The sequence below is a fragment of the Dama dama genome, chromosome 19, assembly GCF_033118175.1.
Source record: "Dama dama isolate Ldn47 chromosome 19, ASM3311817v1, whole genome shotgun sequence".
Taxonomy (NCBI): domain Eukaryota; kingdom Metazoa; phylum Chordata; class Mammalia; order Artiodactyla; family Cervidae; genus Dama; species Dama dama.
In genome coordinates, this window is record NC_083699.1 from 4,075,429 (window position 1) to 4,092,155 (window position 16,727).

A 16,727-nucleotide genomic window follows, 5' to 3' on the forward strand; every position below is an offset into this window, starting at 1 on the left:
TGCCTTTCTGCAAATAGTTTAGTGGCTGAATGATCAATATCCCTCTAAAGTGCCCAGGAACCATTTTGACCAAAAGCAACCAAGTAAATGAATTGCCTCCAGGGCTATAACATTGCACTTAAATGAAGGCAGCTTACATGGATGCAAACAAAGGTATCCCTTGTGGTCATTTTAAGCATTAAACATCAACGAGGCAATAGTGCTTTTAAGTAGAAAGGGAAAAAATCATTTCGTTGGGGCTCTAATCTCTAATGTTAATTTTTTTAAGAAAAGAAAAAGATAACTTGACAGATAATAGTGTGGTTTATGGAGAAGGCAGTGGTGACCCACTCCAGTACTCTTGCCTGGAAAACCCCATGGACGGAGGAGCCTGGTAGGATGCAGTCCATGGGGTCACTAAGAGTGGGACACGACTGAGCGACTTCACTTTCACTTTTCACTTTTATGCACTGGAGAAGGAAACGGCAACCCACTCCAGTGTTTTTGCCTGGAGAATCCCAGGGACAGGGGAGCCCGGTGGGCTGCCGTCTATGGGGTCTCACAGAGTTGGACACAACTGAAGCGACTTAGCAGCAGTAGCAGTTTGGTTTACCTGACCTTCTCCTTGTTTTTCTCTGTCCACAAACCTTGCCATAAAGTCATCAATACTGATTGAACACACACACACAGACTGATAAGTTAAAGGCAGAATGTATCAGACCTCACTCAGCCTCTCTAAGCTGTCATTTTCTGTGCTAGGTTTCAAAGGATATTGTCTTTGGTGAGTAGCAAATAAACATTTTGTTAAAAATATATATATAGTTAAGACATGCATTTAAATGCATATCTGTCAAAAAGCAAAACTGGAATATAAGTCTATTAAACACACATACACAAACACAAGCATCACGACCTGGCTCGTTAGCAGGTGCCAACGCATGATTCTTCTCTGGAATCAAGTGTCCTGTGTATATGCCATCACACTTCAAATGATGCAGAGTTCAAGTACTTTCTTTACAACTTGAAAAGATGGTAACATATAATACATCTTACTGGTACCTCTGTAGTAGGAATATTCTTGATGCTTTACAGTCATATTATTTGCTAGTTTCAAAGTCCCTGTGTTTTTAATGTATCATGGTATAAGACAGATTGCATCAAGAATACAGTTGATCTAGGTTATAAATTATCTTCTTATTTTTTAATTCTTAAAGAAAAAATTTTAGGTGAAATATTTTTTTTCAATGTGGAATAAAAGAGTGAAAAAGTGATCTTCCAGCTATGATTCTGGATTATTAAATAACATTTCCATGCCAATGGCTTCTAACACAGATATAAATTTTGAGGACCACACCAAGGTTATGGGCTCCTGGAATAGAGGTCCAGATAGCGCAGAGACCCAGGTTTCCCTGGTGGCTCAGACGGTAAAGAATCTGCCTGCAATACGGGAGACCTGGGTTCGATCCCTGAGTCAGGAAGATCCCCTGGAAAAGGAAATGGCAACCCACTCCAGTATTCTTGCCTGGACAATTCCACAGACAGAGGACACTGGTGGGCTACAGTTCGTGGGGTCGCAGAGTCGGACATGACTGAGTGACTAACACATGCACACACACAGATGCAGATGGTAGTTTAGTGGAGCTAACCCAAAGTGGGCCAGGGGATGGTGTGAGGAGCAGTGGGGATCAGGAGGGCAAGCAGAGGAAACAAAATCTGAGCTGGGGTCTTGCCTGCTGGGTCAGAGGCAGTCCAGACACAGTAGAGCATGCCAGGGGAAGAATTTCTCTGACATCCACGGAAGGACTTCTACCTTCCCAGCCTAAAGTCTCTTTGCTTGTTACTATCCCCAGTAGAATTTTAGTCCTTCTGGAGCTGCATGTCAGCCTCATTGCTCTAAGAACTCTCCAGCAAGGGGCAGAGGTCTTGCCTTCTAACCTGACTTGGGCCTCCGTGGGCGGTCTCCATGTCCATGTCTGTTACTCCAGTGCCCGGATGTGGCACATCTGTGTTATTGCTGTTCCGATGCTAAGTTGTGTCCGACTCTCTGCAACCCCGTGGACTCCAGCTCACCAGGCCTCCCTGTCCTTCCCTGTCTCCCAGAGTTTGCACAAACCCATGTCCACATGTAGGTGCTTAAATATTTGTTCAATAAATGAATTTCAAATAAAGAAATACGACCAGGATGGGAAGTGGAGCTAACAGCGGTGGGCACATTCTCTTAATCTGGTGTCCCTCTTTAATAAATCATTTGTTCCTGGTTTAAGCCCTTACAGGAATCCCCCTAACAAACAAAGCACCTTTAAGAGTTGCAGAAAGTTCATTCAATCCTTTGCCTGGGTTTCTTCTTTTGTTGCCATTTCACCTTTAGTTCTGTTGAAGTAACTTTCTACGTCCATTATGAAGACACTCCTGGATGGTGAGCCGCATCAGCAAACGGAAACTCAGATAACTTTTGTGTCCCTATAAATGCTCCAGTCGACCAGAAATACAATATATCCAGCCAGCCAATTCCCACTCTGGGCCTTTTCATCTGAAGCTGGGTGGACTAGGTGGTACCTGCCAATCAGAGAGTTTTACTTTTCTGTCTTGCTTTTTAGTCTTTATCCTATAAAGGTTCCTATCTTCCACTCTATTTTGCAGTTCTGTCTGCAAAAGTAGCCTCTTGCTTCCTGAAGTGTTAAGTAGTTTGTTTCTATCACCTAAATTGTCTTCTTTAATCATTTTTAAACAGCTCTTATGTAGGAACTCAAAGCCCCTTCATTAACATTCATTTGTCCTACAAGTAGTTTAGATTAAAAATGTCAACACTTTCATGATACAGAAGGAAGACCAAAGGTACAAGTATAATTTCATGGGGAGGAATTATGGAAGATTCAGTCAGTCAGTCAGTTCAGTCGCTCAGTCATGTCTGACTCTTTGTGACCCCATGAACCGCAGCACGCCAGGCCTCCCTGTCCATCACCAACTCCTGGAGTTTACTCAAACTCTTGTCCATCGAGTCAGTGATGCCATCCAGCCATCTCATCCTCTGTCGTCCCCTTCTCCTCCTACCCCCAATCCCTTCCAGCATCAGGGTCTTTTCCAATGAGTCAACTCTTCGCATGAGGTAGCCAAAGTATTGGAGTTTCAGCTTCAGCATCAGTCCTTCCAATGAACACCCAGGACTGATCTCCTTTAGCAACCTCCTAAATTACACTGATCTTACCGTTGACTAGTGAAGAGTGAGGTACCTTATTTTGTAAATGCCAAAAGCAGCAGAAAGGCACCAAAATATAAATATATGACTTTTCAAATGAATTTGACAAAGACTGCATTTTGAAAATGTAGTAACTCTGCTCTCTCGGGGACTATACTCATCTTCAAACACTAGCTAAAATCTTGAGCAGATGAACACCCGAAGTTTGAAGCTAAACACCCTTAGGTGTTCAGTTTCAAAATATTAAGTTAATATTTTATATCACCAAGAAAATAATAACAAAAGGGACACTGGCTTTTGAAAAAAGGTTTTCAAACACTCCAAGCTTTAATGTACACTTTTTTTTAAAAGCACACATTAAAGACATCACAAGTTAACATTAATATCTTCTTGCATTTATAACTATCCTTGTAAATTTATTGTGAGAACACTAATTAGGAAGCAGTATTTTCAAAATGTGTTTTATCATCTATAATAAAGCTTTTGTCCTTTTTCCTCTGTGACCAACCTTGCATATCTTTATGTTCATTTTGACTGGATTAACAGTGAATATAAACATGACATTTCTGGGATGGAGACAGCAGATCAAACCAAACAAGACCCATGTTGCCCCTAAATGTCCAGTTTCAAAAGGATTCTCCAAAGTTCCCAGCAGCTGTTCTTACTCTGGCTTACTTTAAAATAGTCTTTGTATGTGTGTGCTCAGTCATGTCTGACTCTTTGCAAGCCCATGGACTGTGGCCCACAAGGCTCCTCTGTCCAGGGAATTTTCCAGGCAATACTGGAGTGGGTTGCCATTTCCTTCTCTAAGGAATCTTTCCAACCCAGGGATCAAATCCTTGTTTTCTGTCTTTCCTGCACTGGCAGGCAGATTCTTTACCACTAGCGCCACCTGGGAAACCTATTAAAATAGTCTTTGAAGATTTTTTTCTTTTCTTAAAAAGAGTACAGCTACTCAGACCCCAGTGGAGACCATTTCTAATCTTTGGAGGGTGGAGCCCAGAAACTCGCTTTATCAAAACTCCTATGTAGTTGTAATCCGGTCTAAATGTTTGTATCTCCCCCAAATACATACATCCAAATCCTAGTGCCCCATGTGATAGTATTAGCGGGTGGGGCCTTTCGGGGGGGTGAGTAGGTCATGAATGCTGAGTTCTCATGGTTGAAATTAATGCCCTTATAACTGAGGCCCAAGAGAGCTACCCTGCCCCTCCCACTAAGTAAAGATACAAAGAGAAGTCTGCAACTTGGAAGACAGTTCTCACACAACCTTTCTAGCACCTTTGTCTTACACTTCCAGACCCCAAAACTATGAGAAATAAATATCTGCTGCTTGTAAGTCACCTGGTCTGTGATTTTTTTGTTGTGTTAGGGGACCGTTAACTCAAACAGCCCACCTTGAGCAGCACAATAATAACCACTTACACAAGTCTTGTCACAAAAGAAGGTTCTAATAAGGAACAGGGTGCTGCCATGGAAAACTAATGAGGGAGGGGCCAAAACAGAGGAGGCGCCAGTCCATATTACATCCCGCCAACCCTTCAGAAACCCTCGCACTGGAATCCATCCTGGCTGAGAGCTGCCAGCACCTCTAGGAAGGACCCAAGTCAGACTGAATATGGACCCAAACGAGGTGATAGGCCAGAGACAACCCCGAGGACCAGCCCCATTACCATAAAAGCTGGGACTGCAAGTCCTGGCTGAGCAGTTCTCCTGGTTTCCTTACCCAGCTGCTCTCTGCGCCAGCACCTCCTTCCAGTCAAGTCTCTGGCTTTGTTAGCACATGTGTCTCCTCAGACAACTCATTTCCAAGTGTTACACAAGTACCCACTCCCAGGCTTGTATTCTGAATGAAGACTGCAGCTGCTTTCGCTCCTATTGCTACTGTTAAGCCAACAGGCCAGGCCACAGTACCAACTAGGCCCAATTTTGGGCTCTGAGATTGCCTAGGCCCCAGCAAACCTAAATTAAGCAATGGGCTTAGAAGAGCCCACAACAGGGTTCACGATGGGGCTTTGGTACCTCAGGATCCACCGCTGTGACAGCCTCGGCGACTCCCTAGTGTTCATGTTCACCAGCGCACCACATACACCAGCGCGAGTAGCCTCCCAGAGCGCGCAGCACAGGCTCTCGCGAGAAACTGCCCCTGGTCCCGTGTGGCACGGCCCAAACATCGCGAGAAACATCGCGAGATCTGGGCATGGCCCCAGTGACTGTGGCCCAGTCTCAAGTAGTGACTGCTCTTCAGATATTCCCACTCCTCAACTCGGGGTGGTGCTTTTGACTCCTCCCTCTAGATAGGAGTCTACATCTCCTAAATTTTGTTTTAAAACCGAATGACAATTTAAAAAAAAAAAATCTTATTACAACTGTAAATAGAAAAGCAGCACTATTTGCCATCAAGAGAAAGCAATGGCGGGGGGTGGGGGTGGGGTTAAGAAAAGCAAAAACAAATAGCCGCATGGTATTCAAAGCAAGCCAGACACTTGTTTGCCTAAGGCATCCCGAGGTCTGCTGTCTTTTTGTTAACAAAGGAATGGAGAGAGTCTTGCTTTACCCTCTTAGCACACTGGCCCCTTGCCACAGACCGAGGCCTGAGGCTCAGGGCTAATCTTCAATTGTTCGGAAAAGGCCACGTGAACTAATTTGTGCTGATGACACAGAAGGAGAAAATTCCCTGGAGGCTTTGGGGGAAGGGGGGGAAAAAAAAAAAAAAGATTTTCTCTCTTTTGAGAAGCCCTGAAAGAGAATGCATCTCTTCCTCTGGATGTTGACTGGGGCCACTGTTGAGTGCAAACACCGGGCCTGGAGCAGTCTTAGCCAGGGGAAGAGATGCTGCCAGCCCAACAGTGAGGCCTGCATACTGGAGGCCCCAGAGCCAGATGAGCAGACCAGCCAGGATGCCTCCCTGTCTCCTGCCCTCTAGGCTGTTTCAGTCACTGAGGACACCCTGAGTTCGGTCTTCTGTTTGTAATTCAGGGTCATCTAATGTCATGCATATGCATCAGATAAAGTCATCTTAGTGGCTGGCACACAAACCCTAATTTGGGAAGTATTTGTCCTAGGTTGGGAGAGGTGATGGCAATAACAAAAACAAAGCTCTGGTAGGCTATAATCAGCTTCTATTTACCTCTTGATAACTTTTCTCAGTAAGAAAGTCCAAAGTGCACATTGCCAGCTGCACTGGAACTCCCACAGGAATCTTTGACAGTGTGGACTGGGGATGGGGTGGGGGTGGGGACAAATAACATCAAAATAGTGTCTGTGTCTCTGTCATTAAGCATGGAGTGCTCTGAGCATTTTCTAAGTCATATCCTTTCATCATTTTATTTGGGAAAATCTAATCTTCAAAGTAGAAAAAACTATGCAGATATATTTTTTGTTTCTATATTATTTATAAAATGAAGCAACCTAAATGCCAAGCAGTAGAAGATTAGGTACATTACAGTACATCCACCCGGTGGCATATTAGACTACTAATTACAATGATGTTTCTGCTAACATGAAATGGCATATAATTACTTTTCTATTAAATTGGTCCATGGAACAAGCATAAAGAAATATTGTATTTTTTAAACCTTTTGACCATGACCCAGAGTAACCAGTTGTTGACTGAAAAAAAAAATACTCAATCTAAAAGTTGCTAGTTATGTTTTGTTCAGTGATATTACTGAAAACTGTAGCTCAGGAGGCAGCTTTTCAGATACCTCTGAGAAACTGTGCCAAAGACGTAAGGGAGGAGCCAGGATATGTAGGCAGTTTTGTTGAAAAACAAAAACATGTAGTGGGACATCAAAAGATTACTGCTACTCACAAAACACAGGCACCTCAGATTAATGATTTTTGTGTTTTTCTACCTATGGGAAGATGAAAGAATCGGGCTCATTGAAACTATTCCTTTGATATGCTTTTTATTAATAATTATCTAGGGTCATTATTCTGTTTTTCTCCATCCTAAGTCCTGAGTTCCCCTCAGGGCGCACTGTGGTTGAGAGTGGTGTGTGGTGGTGTGGTGTTTTGGCTGATGGCTTGATGGTAGCCAACACTTGTTCACTGGAATGGCAGGCAACCTTCTTTGTCCACACAGTTCATTTTGCACCTTGACCCAGGACACCTTATACATATTTTATTGCTAACACAACATTTGCAGAAAACAATGCTTGCCAGCGCTGGGTGCAATGCACTTTGGCATTTTCTATGTGCTTCCATTGGATCTTTTCCAATGCTAGTTCCAACGCAACCCACCATACGGGTTTCATCACCAGTGAAGGATTATGACCCTTCACTAATTGAGCATGATACCAAAGATGGAAAAAGAGCAAATGACAAAAACATGTTTAGAGAACTTGCCTGGAGGGAATGTGCCAAAATATCAACAGGCCTGGAACTCTGGGCGATTTATTTATATTTTGCAATTTGTCACTAATAAATTTTACTACTTTTCATAATAGAAATAATATTGCCATACTAATTTTAAGTTGTTCTGAAGGCTTCTCTCCAGGCTAAGTAATCCAGTTCCTCACAGTCTGGTAAATTCACTTTATACCTCCTGATGAGCTTCTGAGAGCAAAGACAGGGTGGTAGGCAGACAAAGCCACAGCCTGTGAACCTGAGCCCACCCTGAACAGCTCTGGGCTTTAGCACTTCCTAACTCATGGCCCCCACGTGGCCATTGCTAAATAATGTACATCTTAATGAGGAGATTGATGTCACAGTTATAGGCGTCCTAGACTTCTCCTTTCCTTCCTTTCTTCCAACACAATTCTCCTGAGTGCCTGTTACCTCCCAAATACTATTCAAAAAGCTGTATAAAAATATCCTTTTATATTTTTCAATTTTTCTATAACGATCATGGATTTCTTCCATAGTCAGAAAAAAAAAAAATCCACATTGCTTTAAAGGAAGACCTTAAGATGTAGATCTTGCCTGCAAGTTGCCCACAAGCCTAGGAAAGAAGCAGACAGGTAAACGAATATGTATGTTACTGTGGGACTTTGTCCCTTACCCACCTCCTATTTCAGCCAGAAAGCTCCTCTGAGTAGCTTTTAATTATTAGGGGCCCCAGGGTTTGTCTCTTTCCTTTCCTAGGACACCATGACGTTTGCCTGACTCCCATCTCTGCCCCTCCACTCTTTGTTTTGTTTTGTTTTTGATGTGGACCATATTTTCAAGTCTCTATTGAACATTGCTACAATATTACTTCTGTTCTCTGTTGGCTTGGGGGCCCCAAGGCATGAGGGATCTTGGCTTCCTGACTAAGGCTTGAACCTGCACCCCCTGCAATGGAAGGTGAAGTCTTAACCGCTGGACCACCAGGGAAATCCCTGCCCACACTGCCTAATCTCCGTTTCCTTCTGTTGGCTGAGAGAGCATGTTAGCAGGGAGAGAAGAAAGAGAGAGAGGAGGGTGGGAGAGGCATCTAGTCCCGCTGAGGCGAGGTTCTTGGATCTGAGGTGGATCGCCTGTGTGTGTGTGTGAGTGTGAGTGTGTGAGAGGGGGTGTGGGTGTGTCTGTGTGTGTGTGACTGTGTGTATGTGCACACGCGCTCAATTGCTTAGTTGTGTCCAACTCTTTGCGATCCCATGGACTATAACCCTCCAGGCTCCTCTGCCCGTGGGATCCTCTAGGCAAGGATACTGGAGTGGGTTGCCAAGCCCTCCTCCAGGGAGTCTCCCCCACCCAAGTCAGGCTGATTCCTTACTGCTGAACCACCAGGATAGCCTCAAGGTGGATCGTACCTTGGCTGTAAACATCTGACTGAGATTAGTGATAGGGAATTCTGTGGTGCTTGGAAGACCTCATCACTCGGCTTGAACAGTGTAACAAAGGCTAGGTGGTCCATCAGAATTTATTTCCCTGATTTCCCAAGCATGCCATGGATGGCCTGATCAGTGACCTCTGGAGGAAAGAGACAGCGGCTCCATACTGGTCTGGCTTCAATGACTGCAGCCAGATCTTTCTGGTTATTTTCAGGTTTTCTCGGTTAATGAGTAATGTTCTGATGGTAGCTTCTCCTCAGGACATTAACTTCTGATTCTGGTATTTCCCCCAAAGAAGTTCAAACAAGTTGGCAGACAGCAAACTGGATAAGTCACTAGAGAAAACTGCATAATGGTCCTAAATCTATGCTCCAGTGGCCACTGTTCCTGGAGAAGAATTGATTTGTCACCATCTTGTTGAAGCAATATCTATTTGTTTTCCAACATGGGCGGCCTGTCAAAATGTAATATAATGCCAGGGGCAACTCCAGTCAGTCAGGGATAGATATTTTATCAGCAGTTCCTTAACCTCTCGGACTCTTGGTGTGTTCAGAAAAATTTCCCTTCAGCATATTCTTTTAATAATCCCTTGGACACAGTTATGGTGGATTCAGACCCTTCTAACCATTCTGGTCTGCCCAGCCCAAGCTTTCACACAGCGTGTATCTGCCTTCCGGGGTCCCCTGTTCTGCTGAATCGTGTTCTTCTGATATTTGAGGGGTTGCTCAGGGAAATAAGAGATGTCCAGGAGGCCTGGGAGGAAAGGTTCTGGAAAACCTGGTGAAAAACATTTCTCTCCAGTGCCTCTTCTGTTTGCACCTCATGATAAATGCTCCTTCGGCAGTTTTATAAACAGACTGCTAAAATGTCACCTTTTTAGAAGTGTGAGAGGCTTGTTGGAGAGGACTGCTGGGACTCAGGCAGACCAGGAGTGGGAGATGCCTTGGCCTGAGCTGGCAATTTGACAATAAGCAAGTCGTTTGTCTGAACAGTTGACCAGGACTGGAAAATGTCAAGCTGCCATCTTTCATGCAGGCAAAAAATACTTTTGCTGATCCTCTGAAAGTTAAACAGGGTGTGCACTTCCATCTTAATGAATGCCTCTCAGTCCTGTGTGTGAGAAACATGGAGGATGGAGCAATAAAGGATGCTTCTTAGAATCTGAAACAAGAGAGGCCAGATGGTCTAGAAAGGGAATAACCCCACCCTCCTGTCCCAGCCATGTCTGTTTTAGGAGTAACAAGCAAATAGCTCATGGAATGAAGCAGGTTCAGATAAAATGCCATATTTACCAATCCAAACAACAGATCTGTAGAATGAGAATAAGTTAGGTCATGTTAATAATACGTTTGGGATCCCAAGAATCTTAGTATATTTTGAGGCAAAGTAGCATGTTATTTGAATTCATTGTTCAATTAATATAGAAATTAGTTATAATCGGGTTCAGGCCCATCCACCCCAGAAAGAAGATGGAGTCTGTTCTGCTTTCTTTATCAGTACAGCATCAATGAAATTCCATCTGAACTCCAGAAATCCTCAAGAGGCTCCTAAAATACATCTTAGTTACCACAAAAGTTTATTTCCCATTGGAAATTAGGAAAATAAAAGACTTAATTTGTAAAGGGGGGTGGTGGTGGAAATACTGGATGCCTCAAGAAAGGAAAATGCCCAGGATTTCTTGAGCTGGTCCTTCAGACAGAAAGCCTGTTCCCATTCAATGGCTCCCAAGGCCTTATGTCCAGCAGGCCCACAGTTTTCTCAGCTCAAAGGTGCAAGGCTTATGGATAATCACACCTGCTGTACATTTGAATGGTTCAGTATACCGGTTTTTCACCAGAAACGTATAGTCAGTTGTGATGGCTTATCGTCACAGCCCATTGCCTCCCACTGATAATGAATGGTTTAAGAGCTCTGCTGTTTAGTACAGTAACCAATGCCCACATTAAGCACTTGAAATGTGATTAAGTCCCAGCTGACATGTGCTGGAGGAATACAACACATACCGGGTTTGAAAGACTCAGAACAGACATGAAAATATTATATAACTCAGTGACATTTTATACTGATTAAATGTCAAAGTGATAGTTTTGGAAAGAGTGAATTAGATAAGCTATATTATTAAAATTAGTTCCACCTATTTCTTTAAATCCTTCCTAATGAGGCTCATAAAAAATTTAGTCATTTATGTGCATTATAATGACTAGCACAGCGTTAGGTATTTCATCTCAACTATGAAAAGAGTCATCATTGCAGCACTGTTTATAATAGCCAGGACATGGAAGCAACCTAGATGCCCATCAGCAGACAAATGGATAAGGAAGCTGTGGTACATATACACCATGGAATATTACTCAGCCATTAAAAAGAATTCATTTGAACCAGTCCTAATGAGATGGATGAAGCTGGAGCCCCTTATACAGAGTGAAGTAAGCCAGAAAGATAAAGAACATTACAGCATACTAACACATATATATGGAGTTTAGAAAGATGGTAACGATAACCCTATATGCAAAACAGAAAAAGAGACACAGAAATACAGAACAGACTTTTGAACTCTGTGGGAGAAGGTGAGGGTGGAATGTTTCAAAAGAACAGCATGTATACTATCTGTGGTGAAACAGATCACCAGCCCAGGTGGGATGCATGAGACAAGTGCTCCGGCCTGGTGCACTGGGAAGACCCAGAGGAATCGGGTGGAGAGGGAGGTGGGAGGGGGGATCGGGATGGGGAATACATGTAAATCCATGGCTGATTCATATCAATGTATGACAAAACCCACTGAAATGTTGTGAAGTGATTGGCCTCCAACTAATTAAAAAAAAAAAAAAAAGCCAAAAAAATTTTAAAAAAAGGAAAAAAAGAAAAGAGTCATCAGCTCTTTTTTCCACACCCCTTCTAAAATCTTCTTCTTTTGGTCTAATTCTGAGGTTCTTTTGGTGAGACACCAGGGTTTTTCTTTGTTGTTGCCACAATCGGGGACACCTTTCAAAATCCAGTGATTTTAAAAATGGACAATGACTACTCAGTAGCTTTGCTCTAGGAAACCAGGAAAGAAACATTGGTCAAAGAGACAGTCCCACAAAGATGTTTTCAGCCAAACATTTACATTTCTTCACCAGCCTCTTCCCATTTCTCCCATCACCCCAACAATGCACAAAATGGTGGCTTGTCTAAGCCCTCCTGCACAGGTCGGACACAAATAAATCTTTGTTTAAGAGTTAGGTTTGGCCTTCTCTGGTGGCTCAGTGGTAAAGAACCCCCCTGACAGTGTAAGAGATGTGAGTTCAATCCCTGGATTGGGAAGACCCCCCGGAAAAGAAAATGGCAACCTACTCCAATACTCTTACTTGGGAAATCCCACGGATAGAGGAGCCTGCAGTCTACAGTCCATGGGGTCACAAAAGAGTCAGATGCCACTCCGTGGACATGAACTTAGTGACTGAGCAGCAACATTCAAGACTCGTTGTTGTTCAGCCGCTCCGTCGTGTCCGACTCTGCGACCCCGTGGGCTGCAGCACGCCAGGCCTCCCTGTCCTTCACCATATCCTGGAACTGGCTCACACTCATATCCATCAAATTGGTGATGCCATCCGACCATCTCATCCTCTGTCTTACTCCTCCTGCCTTCAATCTTTCCCAGCTTCAGGGTCTTTTCTAATGAGTCAGTTTTTCCTATCAGGTGGCCAAAGTATTGGAGTTTCAGCTTCAGCAATAGTCCTTCCAAAAATATTCAGGGTTGATTTCCTTTTAGGTCTACCCAAATTTTACATACCAGTAGGGCTGTGTTCCTGTCCAATATAAAATACTAAAGGCAAAAGGAACACGGGAATCAAGAAGGAGACTCTAGACATGGAGTCAGAGGAAGGACAGGAAATCCTGCCTGTATCCAGCCACTCACAGCTGTTTTTCTCTGGGGAGATAGTGTCAGCTCCTAAGAAAGGTCAGATTCCAAAATTTCTGCCTAGAAAAATTCATTTTAACGCTCCCTACATATCATCACTCTGCAAAGCCCAGAGAGACAGGAGAGAGCGCCCATGCAGAAACTGACCTAGAGGGATACTGTAGTCAGGAACCCAGATGCAGCTGGGGAGAGTGAGGGATTGAGTGGACGTCTGCTCACTGAAAAGTGAGACGGAAACAGAGCAAGACCCCTGTGGCCCTTGCCCCGCACGTCCTCAGCCGGTCTCCTGTCTGTGGAAGGAACTTTAGCCAAAGAATACATTTAATCAGAGAAGTGAGAAGATGCAGAAACAAAGGAAAATGGTCAAAGGAGACCAAACAATAATAATGTAGTCATTGATCAAAGTCTAGGACTTTTAGTTCCCTCTCAGAGGCTATATTCTGAGCCATATCCTGTGAGCTGCCTTGTGGTACTGAGACCTCCATCAGGTGGGAGACGTTAACTACACGATGGCCAGACTGTAGCCGTGACATCAGTTCAGTTCAGTTCAGTCTCTCAGTCGTGTCCGACTCTGCGACCCCATGAACCGCAGCACACCAGGCCTCCCTTACTCAAACTCATGTCCATCGAGTCGGTGATGCCATCCAGCCATCTCATCCTCTGTTGCCCCCTTCTCCTCCTGCCCCCAATCCCTCCCAGCATCAGGGTCTTTTCCAGTGAGTCAGCTCTTCGCATCAGGTGGCCAAAGTACTGGAGTTTCAGCTTCAGCATCAGTCCTTCCAATGAACACCCAGGACTGATCTCTTTTAGGATGGACTGGTTGGATCTCCTTGCAGCCCAAGGGACTCTCAAGAGTCTTCTCCAGCACCACAGTTCAAAAGCATCAATTTTTCAGCACTCAGCTTTCTTCACAGTCCAGCTCTCACATCCATACATGACCACTGGAAAAACCATGGCCTTGACATAAGCTGCCACAATTCCAAGAATGGCAGATGACTGATTTCAAGATGACTGTCAGAAGATGACAGATTTCAAGATGACCATGCTCTTTCTGCATGTTGCCCCCTCACTCTGTCTATAAAAGCTCTTGCCCACTGATTGTCAGAGGATGGGAGGGTAGGCCTTTGGACAAGCACCTGCTTTTCTCTTTGGTTGCCAGCATCCGAACTACAGGAAATTTTCCTTTCCACCAAACTAGCCTCTCTATTGGCTTTTGAGCTATGAGCAGCCAGATCCCACGTTTGGTTATAAGACCTCAAAAATTCCCCATCCACCTGCTCCGGGAAGTCAAGGGAAGCTTATACACACCACCAAGCAGGAGACCACAGGGTCTTCTCTGGAGAAACTGAACTACCACAGAATAAAGATGTGCAGAAATTGACATTTGAAGGTTCCTGTGAAAACGCCAGATGGCCATACAAGTGACCCACAGTAAAGCCCACCAAATCAACAAACTCATTCAAACACACAGTATGGCTTAAGCTGAATCACAATATCCAAGGATGACAGCCTTTTAGGGAAAGCTGGTGTGAAAGGCAGAAATCAAAATTAAATATGAAGACAAAAGTTAGAGGAAAAAGAGATGATACAAGAGAAAAAAAAAGAATAAAACTTTAAATCCAGAAAGGGAGAATAGAAAAAATAATAACAGAAAGGAAATTATATATTGAAAATTAATAATAATATAAGAAAAGTTATCAGAACTGAAGAACTTGAGTTTTCAGATTGTAATAGTCTAAAGAATGAATGATAAAAAATATATGTATCAGGGTTCATTACAAAATTTAAGATCTCCAGTACTAAACAGAGAAGCTCAAAATCTTCCATAGATAGCCTGTCACTTATAAGAACTGGAAATCAAATAGCATCAAACTTCTCAACCACAGCATTTTTATACAACAAAAACAATGAAATAAGTTCAAAATTTTGATGGAAAGTTATTTTCAACCTGGAATTCTATGCTCAGCCAAATTAGTATCTTAATATGAGGATAAGGTGAAGACATTTCAGACATGTTGCCTCAAACATTTACTTGATGCTTCTCAGTTCAGTTCAGTCGCTCTGTCGTGTCCGACTCTTTGAGACCCCATGGACCGCAGCACACCAGGCCTCCCTGTCCATCACCAACTCCCGGAGTTTACTCAAACTCATGTCCATTGAGTCGGTGATGCCACCCAACCATCTCATCCTCTGTCGTCCCCTTCTCCTCCCACGTTCTGTCTTTCCCATGATGCTTCTCAGAAGCTACTAAAGGAAATACTTCATTAAAATGAGAGTAAACCAAGGAAGGAAGAAGACATGGGGTCCAGGAAACAAGGGGACACTGAGAGAAGAGGAGGAGAGGATTCTTAAAAAATATATATCCCTGGGAGGAAAATGGATTGGCTGGACTATGTATCACATTTGACAAAGTCGAGCAGTGTACAAGAAGTGTTTAATGGAACTATTTGAGGTATGGGAAGATGTCGTTAGCAAACAAATGAAATGAACAAACCAAAAAAGAGGCAATTAATAACTCCAGATGAAGCAACTTTGTAAAGGAAAGTTATGTATGTGTACTATACTTGGGATTTATCTACATCTAGTAAATAGAGAAAAAAAAAGAATGAGGGAGGACTTTGCTGATTGTCCAGTGGTAAAGAATCCACCTTCCAAAGCAGGAGATGCAAGTTCAATCCCTGGTCGGGGGACTAAGATCCCATAGGCCATGCAGCAAGTAAGCCCATGTGCCACAACCAGAGAGCCCTCACACTGCAACAAAAGATCCTAATGCAGCCAAATAAATAAAAATTAAAAAAAGAATGAGGGGCCTGATAGACTGAATCTCATTCATTATAATCGTGTCTAAAATCATTATTCTCAGTTCTGGGAAGGAGACTTAAGGGAGAAGAAAGCATGAATAATTAGGCAGAAGATGGTGTCGCTTGTTGAGACAGAGAGCAATGGAAAATAAGCAAATATGGGGAATGGAGGAGCACTAGTGTGTCTACTTAATTCTGGACACGTTGCGTTCGAGGTGCACACAGGACCTGCTCTAATACTTTGGCCACCTGATGTGAAGAGCTGACTCACTGGAAAAGACCGTGATTCTGGGAAAGATTGAAGGCAGAAGGAGAAGGGAGTTGACAGAGGATGAGATGGTTAGATAGCATCACTGACTCAACAGACATGAATCTGAGCAGACTCCAGGAGATGGTGAAGGACGTGGAAGCCTGGCGTGCTGCAGTCCATGGGGTCCTGAAGAGTCAGACGTGACTTAGTGACTGAACAGCAAAGAACAAGATATGCAGGCAGGGACTCTGAGCAGGCAGGGGTACACTGGGCCTGCTGGCCTGGAGCTCGGAAGAGAGGCCCAGGCTGAGGTCTTCTCACTGAAGGTGGTACGGGTACGTAGATGGAAAATGACGCGGCTAATGTTCCCGGGGGAGGGGTCATAAGCTGTGAAGAAAATAGGGCCCAGGAACAGTTCCCGAGGAAAGGACCAACACTAGGGTGAGAGAAGAATGCATTTGGTGAAGGAGGCTGGGAAGGAGAGGTTGGAGAGCTGGAAGGAAAAGCTGGAGAGTGTGGGAGTGTCCAAACCAGAAGCCTTCACGAACACGGTGCCTCTCCCTAATACGAGGATAGAGCCCCCCATCATATGTTCTTTTCTAGTTGCACTTCCCTTCATGTGCTATAATGAGATGAAAATTCATGCAATCGATTCACTCATTCACTGAGTAAATATTTAACGAGCACTCACTATGTGCCAGGACTGTTCTAGGATATAGATGCAGCAGGTACAAAATAGATGATCCGTGTGTTTTCATGAGGTGTATCTTCTAGCGGGGACTAATGGGTGAACATAAAAAGGAAAGAGGGAACTTCCTTGGTATTCCAGTGGTTAAGACTT